Below are 12,525 nucleotides of genomic sequence, written 5' to 3'. Positions count from 1 at the left end.
TTGTAATTCAAAAGCTACATTGTCCTAATTAATTAAAGTTTGAAAGATATTGAAAAGAATTGATTTATCAAGTACTCACAAAAAAAAAAAAAAAAAAAGATTTCTCAAGAAGACAAAAATAGTCCTATAAATTAAAAAAAAAAAAAAAAATTAATTAATTTAAAAGAAAACAAAAATTTTTAATGCTCTTTCTTTTATATTTTTGAATTTAGCCACTTTTATATGTTTTTTTTTTATTATTTTATTAAAAGTATTTTCATCATTGATAATTTTTCATAATTTAAAAGGTATGTTGAAAATTTGAGAGAATGTTGAAGAGAACTGAGTCGGCCATTTGTCCTAACATCCCTTACCATGACTTTTAACATTCTTTGCATGAATGGGAACCGATTGCATCATTTTCATTGAAACCGTGTTAGAGGTTGGTCCATTCCATATCATTATCAGTTGAACAGGAAAAGATTTGGAAATCGTGGGAGTCGTTGGTGCATCATTATTCCTTATTCATTGAGTTTTTTTTTTTTTTTTTTGTAAATTGGACATAATTGTCAGTTGAATCAAAATAGTTGAATGTAACCCGCGTGAATAGTTCAAGGAGTGCCAATTATGTTCGAAGATAATGTAGAGATATTTAGTTGGAAAATGGAACCCGCGTGAGTAGGTGGGACATCACTATTAGTTGAATGGGAAATGTTGAAAAAATGCGGGAGTGGGCAGGAAGAGTTGAATGGAAATAAAAAGAAAAAAAACTTTTAATTGGGAAAATATTTTTTAAAATTATCAAAATATTGTTAATATTCTCCTCAATGACAATGATGAAACAATCCTTAATAAAATAAAAACAAAAAATACTAAAATTTCTAAAAAAAAAAACTTAATTTTTGAAAATAAAAAATTTCTGTTTTAAAAAAAAAAAAATCGTTTAAAAAAATTTGTTTTAAAAAATTCTTTTTATTTTTTAATTAAAATTTTTCATTTAAAAAAAATTAAAAACTCTTTCTTTTTTTTTTGCGAATTTATAAGTGTATTTTTGTCTTATTGAGAAATTTATAAGCACATTTTTATCTTTTTGCTAGCTTTGAGGGACATTGACAATGTTTTAATACTTTGGGGGGACATTATCAAAGTTTAAGAAAACATTGTTAATTGAGTGGTAGTTTGAGGATGTACGTGAACTTTACCATTTTATTTTTTATTTTTTTCCAATGGCTTACTAGTTTCCCTGTAATTACTTAATTACTTAATTCCTCTATTTGCTTACTCTCCTCAATTTTCTCTAATTCATTATTTTTTGAAATCGGTTAACATAATTCATGAATAGGTGAAATAATTGTGGGGGGTAGAAACAGCAACCAATTTTTTTAAAATTTGCTTCTTTTTATTGATAATTCTTAAAAGATGGGAATGAATAAAAAGGAGTGTGTATAATTAAATTTTTCTTTCACAATTTCTTGCAAATTTGATTCTACTTTAATTGCTTTTTGTTCTACCAATTATTTTTTCTTTGACAATGTCGAGGTCTTAGCCAAGTCCTAACCGGGTCTCGGCGATATTCCGGCTAAGTCTTGGCAATGGCTTAGTCGGGTCTTGTGATTACAATCAAATGATTGCAATTGCATATCAATTCTTTGTGATTTGATTACCTTATTTGTAGTGTATTCAACTATCCTATTTTTCCTGTAAGTAGGGATATTGATTGATCTTTGTAAATCAATCAAGTGAAATAAGAGCAAAATGCAGCCTATGAGGCATTATTATGTAGACGTAGATCATAAACCGAATTATTTAAAATCTTGTTTATTTTTTTTATTGAGAAATTTATAGGCATAATTTTTATCTTTTTGCTAGTTTTGGGGTGACATTGACAATGTTTTAGTAGTTTGAGGGGATATTATCAAAGTTTGATGATACATTGTCAATTGAGTGGTAGTTTGAGGGGGTACGTGAACTTTACCCTTTTATTTTTTATTTTTTCCAATGGCTTACTAGTTTCCCTTTAATTACTTAACTACTTAATTCCTCTATTTGCTTACACTCTTCAATTTTCTCTAATTCATTATTTTTTGAAATCGGTAAACATAATTCATGAGTAGGTGAAATAATTGTGGGGGTAGAAACAACAACCAATTTTTTTAATTTGCTTCTTTTTATTGATAATTCTTAAAAGATGGGAATGAATAAAAAGGAGTGTGTATAATTAAATTTTTCTTTCACAATTTCTTGCAAATTTGATTCTACTTTAATTGCTTTTTGTTCTACCAATTATTTTTTTCTTTGACAATGTCGGGGTCTTAGCCGAGTCCTAACCGAGTCTTGGTGATATTCCAGTGAAGTCTTGGCAATGGCTCAGTCGGGTCTTGTGATTACAATCAAATCATTGCAATTGCGTATCAACTCTTTGTGATTTGATTACCTTATTTGTAGTGTATTCACCTATCTTATTTTTCCTGTAAGTAGGGATATTGATTGATCTTTGTAAAAGATCAAAAAAGTGAAATAAGAGCAAAATGTAGCCTATGGGGCTTTATCATGTAGACATATATAGGTCATAAACCAAACTACTTAAAATCTTGTTTATTTTTTTTATTCCGTCTTGTCTTTATTTTTCTATTTGATTATCATTTTTTTTAGCTAATTTCAGAATGAGAAGCTCAAACTCAAATAATAGTTCACAGTTTTTTTTTTAAAAAAATTATTTTATGAAAATTAAATAAGCTTTTTCATCAAACTAAAAATATTTTCTAAAAATTATTTTACGCCAAAACAAATGCAGCTTACCTAAAATGATATATATATTGTAAGTAAAATGATATCTATATATATATATATATATATATATATATTTGTTGTGGCTCTTGTTTTGTGATAAATATTTGTATGCAGGGTTTGGGAATGCTTTAGTCACAGAAGACATCATATCCACATTTATGAATTTACCCATTTTGCCGCCTTCTTATCCCGTGTCATCACTTGTCGACGTAGAAGTTGAGTGGCGAAGTCATCTAGCAAGTCGTCGGCTTTGTACATATATGACATCCTTTAACTTTGATAGCATAGTTCTTGGCCTGCTGCTCCTCCACATCCAAAAGCACAGCTTGGATAGTGGAAATCGTGTCCCTAAGCTTTTGAAGCTCAAATTATTGCCTCACTAATTCGCATTTTATAGTGGATAAGTGGTTATTGAAATAAAAATATCACCATGGTGTGTGACCAAGTTTCTAATTCAAGGCCAATTAATGCCACAAGGCCCACAATGTTGGTTCAATATGATAAATTGCGAAGCCTTTGTAATCAAGCATGTTCTGTTTCTGTTCTACAAGCCAATATATATGACAACAAAAGCCTATATCAAGCTCATAAATGCCAAGAAATTCAATTTTAATTGAAAAATTCTACATAAGCATGAATTACTTTCATTTTGTTTGAGTTCAAATTATTGTAAAAATATTTTTCTTGGATTTGATAATATTTAAACTATAAGACGCACCAAAGGCAAATTGAATGGGTACAGAATCAGCTTTTGATTCAGTGAGAGGTGTTTGAGCGCATAAGGAAAATGTATTTGTTGTAAAGCAGATGAACAAGCCAAACTGATAAAAAAGAAAAAAAATAAAAACAAAAACAAAAACAGTAAAAGTAAAGGACACGTTAAAGTGGGGGATGACAGATTATAAATTTCAATGATTTAATGATGAAATTTATTTTTTTAGTTTTAGCAATTTCAATTTTCAGCCTTTCAATCCTTTGATCAGTTTATCTGAACCCAAGTGATAAGTCTTCGCCGACAATGACACGACCTTTTACGAGTGCAGCCTTGACAATCGTATAGCTCATTATGCATTAAATGATTAACTTTTGTTATTTGATTAATTTTTTTTTTTTTTAAATTGTAATTTTGTATGGTATTAGAACTAGAGGTCTTAAATTTGAATTTTAACGTCATCAATTTGCCTTCGATTTAAATTAAATATTTCATGTTTGGTGCCTCACCTATTAAATATATCAGCTCCTGTTGGCTCAAAAATTCAGGTTGGCTTGGAATTAATCAGGTTTTGAAGAAGCCTATAAACATCAAATTGTCTTGAATTCTCATTTTCTCCGTCATTTTTTTGATTTAGACCTGGTGGATTATAGAAGATTTGCTTACTTTCTTGGAGATGCTCTAACCCATGGAGCTTAAAAAGATTTGCTTCGCGAAGTAACATCCAAACCCAATCAACTAAGGAATAAAAGTGTTGATGGTGATCGATCCTAATCCCTGGACTTCTGCTACACTGTCCCCAAGCATCATGCATCCACGTTCCCAATTCAAACTGTCCTGGCTGGGTGCCTCATATAGGTGTTCATCAAGGCTATGAGATAATTGTTTTGGTTGTTTTGATATTGGTGTTTATAAAGACTATTATGAGTCTCAGATGAGGTTTCTTAAGATAGTCATCAGAACTTCATTCTTCTTAAATCTTAAGCTCTAGAATCAAATTGCAGGGATAACTCTGTAAATCCCACTCATCACCAAAGATTGTACCAACTATCAACCAAAAAAAAAAAAATCTAATGCAAAACAATGCTATCAGAAATTAAACAAAATGAAAAATGCAGCCTAACCATGCACAGAGGTGCATGGGATATATTATTGATCAGAGGTGCATCGTTGACTTGACGTTCAAACTTTGAAGGGAATACATTAGATATGATGTGGCCATGTGCGGCTCATAAATCTTCTTATCATCTCGCTGAAACAATTTCCAAAGCTCAAAAATGGGTGGCTCATAGCCGTGTGGCGGTCTAATATGCATGAATAAGAAAGTATTTCACAAAGAAATTTTGATATATTATAATTAAGTTATTACGGAATTTACAATCTCTCTTCTAAACTTTTAATTCAAATAATATCTTCTCTAAACTACCAAAGAAAAAAAAAAACTCTACAAATTTTTGAATAAGATAAAAATATTCTTATAAATTCAAAATAAAAAAACAAATTCTTTTTATTGTTTTTTCTTTCATATTTTAAAATTTGGCTACACTTTTTTTTCTTATAATTTTAGTTATATATATATATATATATATATAATGGTTTTATTTTATTAAGGGTAATTTCATCACAGGAAAACATTAATTAACAATTTTTGTAATTGAAAAGGTACATTTTCCTAATTAATTAAAGTTTGAAAGATATTGAAGAGAACTGATTTATCAAGTACTCACAAAAAAAAAAAAAAAAAAAAAAAAAGATATTTCTCAAGAAGACTAAAATAGTCCTATAAATTAAAAAAATAATAATAATAATTTAAAAGAAAACAAAAATTTTTAATGCTCTTTCTTTTATATTTTTAAATTTAGACACTTTTTATATGCTTTTTTTATTTTTTATTAAAAGTATTTTCATCATTGATAATTTTTCATAATTTAAGAGGTATGTTGAAAATTTGAGAGAATATTGAAGAGAACTGAGTCGGCCATTTGTCCTAACATCCCATACCATGACTTATAACATTCTTTGCATGAATGGGAACCGATTGCATCATTTTCGTTGAAACCGTGTTAGAGGTTGGTCCATTCCATATCATTATCAGTTGAATCTAAATAGTTGAATGTAACCCGCGTGAATAGTTCAAGGAGAGCCAATTATGTTCAAAGATTATGTAGAGATATTTAGTTGGAAAATGGAACCCACGTGAGTAGGTGGGACATCACTATTAGTTGAATGGGAAATGTTGAAAAAAATGCGGGAGTGGGCCGGAAGAGTTGAATGGAAATAAGAAGAAAACCACGTCTCACCAAACTTTTAATTGTAACAATATTTTTCAAAATTATCAAAATATTAGCCGAGTCCTAACCGGATCTCATTGATATTCCGGTGAAATTTTGGCAATGGCTCAGTCGGGTCTTGTGATTACAATCAAATCATAGCAATTGCGTATCAACTCTTTGTGATTTGATTACCTTATTTGTAGTGTATTCACCTATCCTATTTTTCCTATAAGTAGGGATATTGATTGATCTTTGTAAAAAATCAATCAAGTGAAATAAGAGCAAAATGTAGCCTATGGGGTTTTATCATGTAGACGTAGGTCATAAACCGAACTACTTAAAATCTTGTTTATTTTTTATTTTTTTATTCCGTCTTGTCTTTATTTTTCTATTTGATTATCATTTCTTTTAGCTAATTTCAGAATGAGAAGCTCAAACTCAAATAATAGTTTACAGTTTTAAAAAGAAAAAATATCTTACGGAAATTAAATAAGCTTTTTTATCAAACTAAAAATATTTTCTAAAAATTATTTTACGCCGAAACAAACGCAGCTTACCTATATATATATATATTTTGTTGTGCTTGTTTTGTGATAAATATTTGTTTGCAGATCTAAGGATGCTTTAGTCACAGACAACATCATCATATATATGCACATTTATATATGAATTTACCTCTTTTGCCATCTTCTTATCCCGTGTCACCACTTGTCGTCGTAGAAGTTGAGTGGAGAAGTCATCCAGCAAGTTGTCGGCTTCGTACTTGGCATCCTTCAGCTTTCCAAGCCAATCTTTGATAGCATGATTCTTGGCCTGCTACTTCTAAGCTTGGATAGTGGAAACCATGTCCCTAAGCTTTTGAAGCTCAAAATTTTTAATTTTAATTAAATATTTAATATAGTAGATAAGTGCTTATTCAAATAAAAATATCACCAGGGTGTGTGACCAAGTTTCTAATTCAAGGCCAATTAATGCAACAATGTTGGTTCAATATTGTGGCATCAGAAATTAAACAAAATGAAAAATGCAGCTAACCATGCATAGGGCCAAGCATCGCCATCACTGAACTCGGCTGATTAATTGGTGGCGCCGCTGTTGCTGCCATCAGCAGAGTCATAGAGCCAAGTTTCGACATAAGGTTTTCGCTAATAGTAATCCTTTAAGCAACAACGTCTTGTCATTGATGATTATATGTACATCATTAGTGACAACTATACACAATCGTCGTTGATGATAAGTGTTCTAATAATGTTTTTTTTTTTTTAAAAGAAATAAATGGCTATTGCTTTTTTTTTTTTTTCCTTTGCTAATTACTGTTTAATTTTTTTTTTTTTTGTATCAATTATCCAAATCCCACTTATTACTTAACATAGAAGAACAAAACAAAACAAAAAGAAGAAGAAGAAAAAAAAAAACCCCCCTCAGCTAAATTGACTAGAACAGAGCATAGAACAAAATCATATAACATATTAACATATATAGTAAAAGAGATTGGAAAATAAATGGAGTACAAAATGCATAATTTCATTACGGCAGAAAACTTTGGACAAGGTAACAAAGCGAAGCTACTATATGAATCTGAAGAACCAAGCCTCTTTCACAAATCCTAAAGATAATTTTGAATCTACACGGTTGGGACCCCTCCCAGTGAGATTTGCACAACCTCCACAATACATTAACAGCATGGCTTAATGTAGTTTGCACGATTTAGAGAAACTAGAGTCATTTACAAGTCACGATGAGCATCGAATTCATGACATGCATTAGAAGCCGAACACTGGTGAGCTCAGAACTAGTAATTGTAGGCCAGCTACGTTGATGGTTGATCAAGATGGGCCGCACATGTATTGCACTCATCAAGTCTGTTGGGATTATGACAATAGCCACATCTATCATCCAAACAAGTTTTTAGGGTAGATCGTTGCAGATATCACAAGCTAATTGCTGCAAAAGAGAAAGCAGTACTCCTTGAAAAGATCCCCCGCACATTAACCTGAATAAAACAAAAAGAGCAACGGCATTTGTTAACATATACAATAGTTTCCAAGCACTTGTCAAGAATTCATTTAAGAAGTTGAGGAGCATATAATATATGAAAAAAAGATATGCACAAGGAAACTACATTATACTGAAAATGCACAACCATGGCCATATGCTCTTATGAGCTGCCAAGATTACCAAGTCAGAAAATAGCAATGGGAAATATATGCTCATTTTTAAAATTTAAAAACCCATTGTGAAGGGAAAGGTTTACTTGACAAACATTATTGATAACTAGTCGTTTTCAAGGTAACTAGAAGGGATCGAGTCACAAAATGTAACTAAGAACCATAACTCAAATTCATGAAGCACACAATTTAAACAAAGGATTTTTATTTATATAGCTCAAGGATGATTTGGTACAATTTACAGAGAGAGAGAGATTGAGAGAGAGCATACTTCTAAGTCAATGATCTGCTGATTCCACATCAATGTTGATACCAGCAATGATTTTGATGATTTCTACTAGTAATCCAAGTCTATCTGCTGTCTCTATATAAAGCAATGATTTTGATGATTTCTACTAGTAATCCAAGTCTATCTGCTGTCTCTATATAAAGTAAGCTGTAAATTGGAGAGAAAAATGCACCCATTCTTTGCAAACAAGTATCAAACTTCATTCAGAGTATGACCTCCCAATAGGTTGGATCGTGCGAAGGTAGAACCACAAGAACATAAAAATGAACAACAAATTATAATGCTAAAAGACAATTTTTTTTTTTGGATGAATAAGCAACTTCATTAACAAAACAAACCAAGAACATATCAACAACTAATACAAACCTGATTAACAGACTGAAAACAGCCTACACAGAGGCCAAAAAACAACAAACAGCAGAAAAAACGCTAGCTAACAGCCCAAACAATTAAACCAAACCCTTACAAAGGGCTAAACAATAGCCTCAAATCAGAAACAAAATCCAACAAAACAGAGGAAAAAGACCCTATCCTCAAAGAAGCCACATATAAAATCTGCAGCAACACCCTTACAGAGGAAACAGATTATCCTCAAAACCATAAACAAACCTAAAAAAACCTGCAACATATCATCAACAAAACAGACTTTCAGACAAGTTCCATAAGGAGCAGAGTAACATATTCTCCCTAGTCCTTGGGAACTTTCCTTTCCCAACAATTCTAGCACGAACTTCCCACAATACTTTCTTCAAAATCTGCTCCTCAGTGTGTGGATGGCTTGCATGATTAATTTCATTTCTAGTGCACAAAATGTTATAAGTTGCAGAACCCAAAGCCAGCCTACAGAGCAAGCCTTTAAGAGTGTTACAACTCCAAGAACTACATCCCAGCTAAAGAATATCCTCCCATATAATAGGGGGATTAGCCACTTTGCATCTAATCATACAAAACTTCCAAATTCTATAACAAAAGCTACATTCAAAAAATTAATGGTTTCGGCTCTCCATTTGATTCCTGCAAAAACAGCATTGAATATCTCCTCTATAACCCCAACTCAGCAACCTTACTCCTTTAACCAACCTATCCTTCATGGCAAGCCATAAAATGAAAGCTTGCTTAGGAATGGCTAAAGAAAACCAGACTAGTCTCCACCACTCAATCTGATCCATTTTTTCCTTATGAGCCTCCCAAGTATACGAACTTACATAGATACCTTTCCTAGAAGCAATCCAAATAGGTTCATCACAAGAACCCAAATTGATTTCAGTAAGCCGAGTTTAATATCCACCAAGGCTTCAGACCTAGCAGGCCTCCAAAACCATTCTCCATTATGGATAACAGAAGATAATTTTGCCTCCACACTACTTTGAGCATCATAAACAACTCTAAAACTATACTTAAGAAGAATGCCATTAGGATGCCAAAAATCCAACCAGAGATGTATATTTCTTCCATCCCCAACCTCAAATCTCAAGAACTTCTTAGCAGTATCCCTCAACCTGAGAAGCTTTCTCCAACACCAAGAGCAATTCTGTGGTATATTGACACTCCAAAAACTCCTGTGTTTCAGAAAATTTGCCTTAATCCAGGCCACCCATAAAGAACCTGATCTAGCAAACAAACTCCATATGTGCCTAAGCATAGAGGTTTTATTCCAGACATAAATTCTCTTCAGCCCCAAACCACCCTCTTTCTTAGGAAAACAAATATCATTCCAACCCACTTTTGCTCAATAGCCTCCACATCCTTCCCATTCCATAAAAACCTATTAAATTTCTGCTCAATAGCATAAAAGACAACTTAATCACAAGTAGCAAACCTCCTCTTAGGTCCATCTTCCTTGACTTGTATATGAGTTTATCAACATCAAGCTGCAGAACAAAATCACAAACTTCAGTTCCAACTTGTAAAGTTACAGAAAACACATGAAATTGAAGTTGGTTGAGCTAACTAGCTCATAGCCATAAATAATTGTTCAGATATAATAGTTTTATGAGAAAGGCATACGGTAGAAGAATTGAATAAGACTGCTAATTAGTTTGCATGCAAGAAAAATCTTTCATCAATGGAAAGCCTGCTGTGCAGATGAGCACACCATTATGCAATTGGAATTCCTTTCAGGTTGTTATTAAAACTAAATAAATAATGTAATTGGGTTTATTGTGTTACATTAACCATTCATATTTGTCTAATCTTTGTAATATGAAACTTAAATTCTTTTCCACCCATGTGTTTAAAACTCAACAAAATCCAATAAATACGTGTTGCATTTAGTGCCCTCAAAGAATCCAGTTGTGGTAGAATTGAACTATTAAACTTGCATATTAATGTGAAATCAATATTTACTTTCAATTCTTAAAATGAAATCTAAGTCCAGTCAAGTTTCACTCACAAAATGTCACATCCGTAAGAGAAGCATATTCATGTTTCAGTCACAAATGCTAAGCACGATCAAAGCTTTAAGCTTTAAGCAAGAGAAGCATGGAAACCAAGCCAGCACTTGAAAAGCCAGATGAAGTGGAACACAGGACAATATATGTCAACTAATTGCATGGTTGCAGCGTGAAGAAGTTTCAAATCTTAAATCCATATATGTCAGTGCTTCAATTGGTTCTGCATATGATTGAAAATCAGAAATTCTCCAAAATATCAAAACTCTTAAGAGTGAAAAAAGGAAGAAGGAATAGCATTGACATTTTAACATTGGTATGGGTGGTTCTATATTCTATGCCTAAAGAAGTCAAAGATGCAGCAAATTCTGAAACAAATTCCACTATCAACCCAAAGAAATTTTCATAATTTTATAAACTACCATACTTATTCTAAATCAAGAATTAGTTTTGCTTACTATGTATATGAAATAATTACTTTTTAAAAGATTTTGACAAAACCCTTACTAATTTAACAATTTTACGTATTCAACTTTTGCTTATATATCATCTCTAACAAATAATATGATGATGCATTTAATTTGCTAAATGTGATATAAAAGACTTAAAGTAATAATCATTTAATTAATAGTTTAAGAGTAGGTATATCAATAAAAAAATGTGTAATAGAGTGGTAGTAGAGCAAAGAGTGAGATGAGAGATCAATAGATTATAAAGATTAGGAGTTGTAAAGGAAAAGAGGAGAAGATGGAATTATGAAAAGAAGTTAAATAATCTTTATAAGGAAAGTACGAGGTTGGCCTTGATTGATTTAACAAAAAGGTAAATGATTGATTTGCTAAATGTGAAATTTGCAAGGGGCTGTGTTGTTTGAAATAATGGTGCTCTGTCTACATATACCTTTGCCTGCACAAAGCCATGATACTTAGACAAGCTCAGCTTCTTCTTCTTCTTTTTTTTTTTTTTTTTTTTGCCTAATTAAAAAAAGGTAAGTGGGAGAGATTAACTGTTGCTATTTTATTTGTGCGTGATTATATTAATATTTACTCGCTGGGAGCTGCACATGAGGACCTAGACAGTAAAAACTGCAGACGCTCCTTCAAGTCTAACAGAGTCGTAGTCTGACCCAGCCCCATAGATCGAGCATCAATGAAAATTAAGGTGGTTTACACTAGATAAACTCATCGTAATAAAGTGTGGTTGAATTTAGAGGTTGTCTGAGCAATTTAAAAAATTTTAGGGTGTTAACATCTGTTATTTTACATGTTTGTATGCCTTAAAATGATTCATGTCTCTCACTTTTGCTTAAATTGTGGCCAGTTTCATTATCAATGTGTGCATCTCGAGATTTAAATATCAAGATCATGATTCTAATCCAAACAAAGCTATCAAACACATTTTAAAAAACATGTTGAAATCAGGATAAATACCCAAACGATTCTTGAGGAGGCACCACTTTCAGCTCTACCTCTTTCCCAGGATTTCTTTCGGAGGGAAAAAAGCTTCATTTTATAGATCCCTTCTTCGCCTCAGTTGTGAAATGAGAGTTTTGGAGCAAGGAGCGAGTTAATTGAAAACGGCATAATTCCAAGGCAAGAGGAAGTGGAAGCATGAAACTACGGGCAAAGAGAAATAGAAATCACAAACCAGTACTTATAAAGTAAGATGAAGAGGATCACATTTCACAGGACGATATAAGAGGAGTTCAATCCTTTCAGCAAATGATAAGATGCGCACCCTTTTCACAAAAAAACTTCGGTCAGGTTCCACTCGCATCTACTGCTTCAACTTTCAGCACCTTGCAATCTTTTAGAAGATGATATCGATATTGTGGTTGGTTTAAGTAAAGAAATCAATTGTGGAATGAGCAATTGTAACGATGAAAGCAATGAGATCTAATTCCCGACTTGTCAACTTATTGCAC

General features: G+C 32.0%; 1 long non-coding RNA gene across 1 annotated transcript in view; it reads right to left on the bottom strand.

Moving 5' to 3' along the window:
* The window catches only part of LOC132180419 (uncharacterized), a 45,279-nt gene extending 33,067 nt beyond the window's left edge, over window positions 1-12,212 (bottom strand). Inside the window, exon 1 of the long non-coding RNA XR_009440148.1 lies at window positions 12,032-12,212. This is a non-coding gene — a long non-coding RNA (uncharacterized LOC132180419). The remainder of the gene's footprint in view (window positions 1-12,031) is intronic.
* Window positions 12,213-12,525: the final 313 nt, after the last annotated feature.

Source organism: Corylus avellana, chromosome ca5 (assembly GCF_901000735.1).
Source record: "Corylus avellana chromosome ca5, CavTom2PMs-1.0".
NCBI classification, from domain to species: domain Eukaryota; kingdom Viridiplantae; phylum Streptophyta; class Magnoliopsida; order Fagales; family Betulaceae; genus Corylus; species Corylus avellana.
This window is presented reverse-complemented; position numbering and strand designations above follow the sequence as displayed.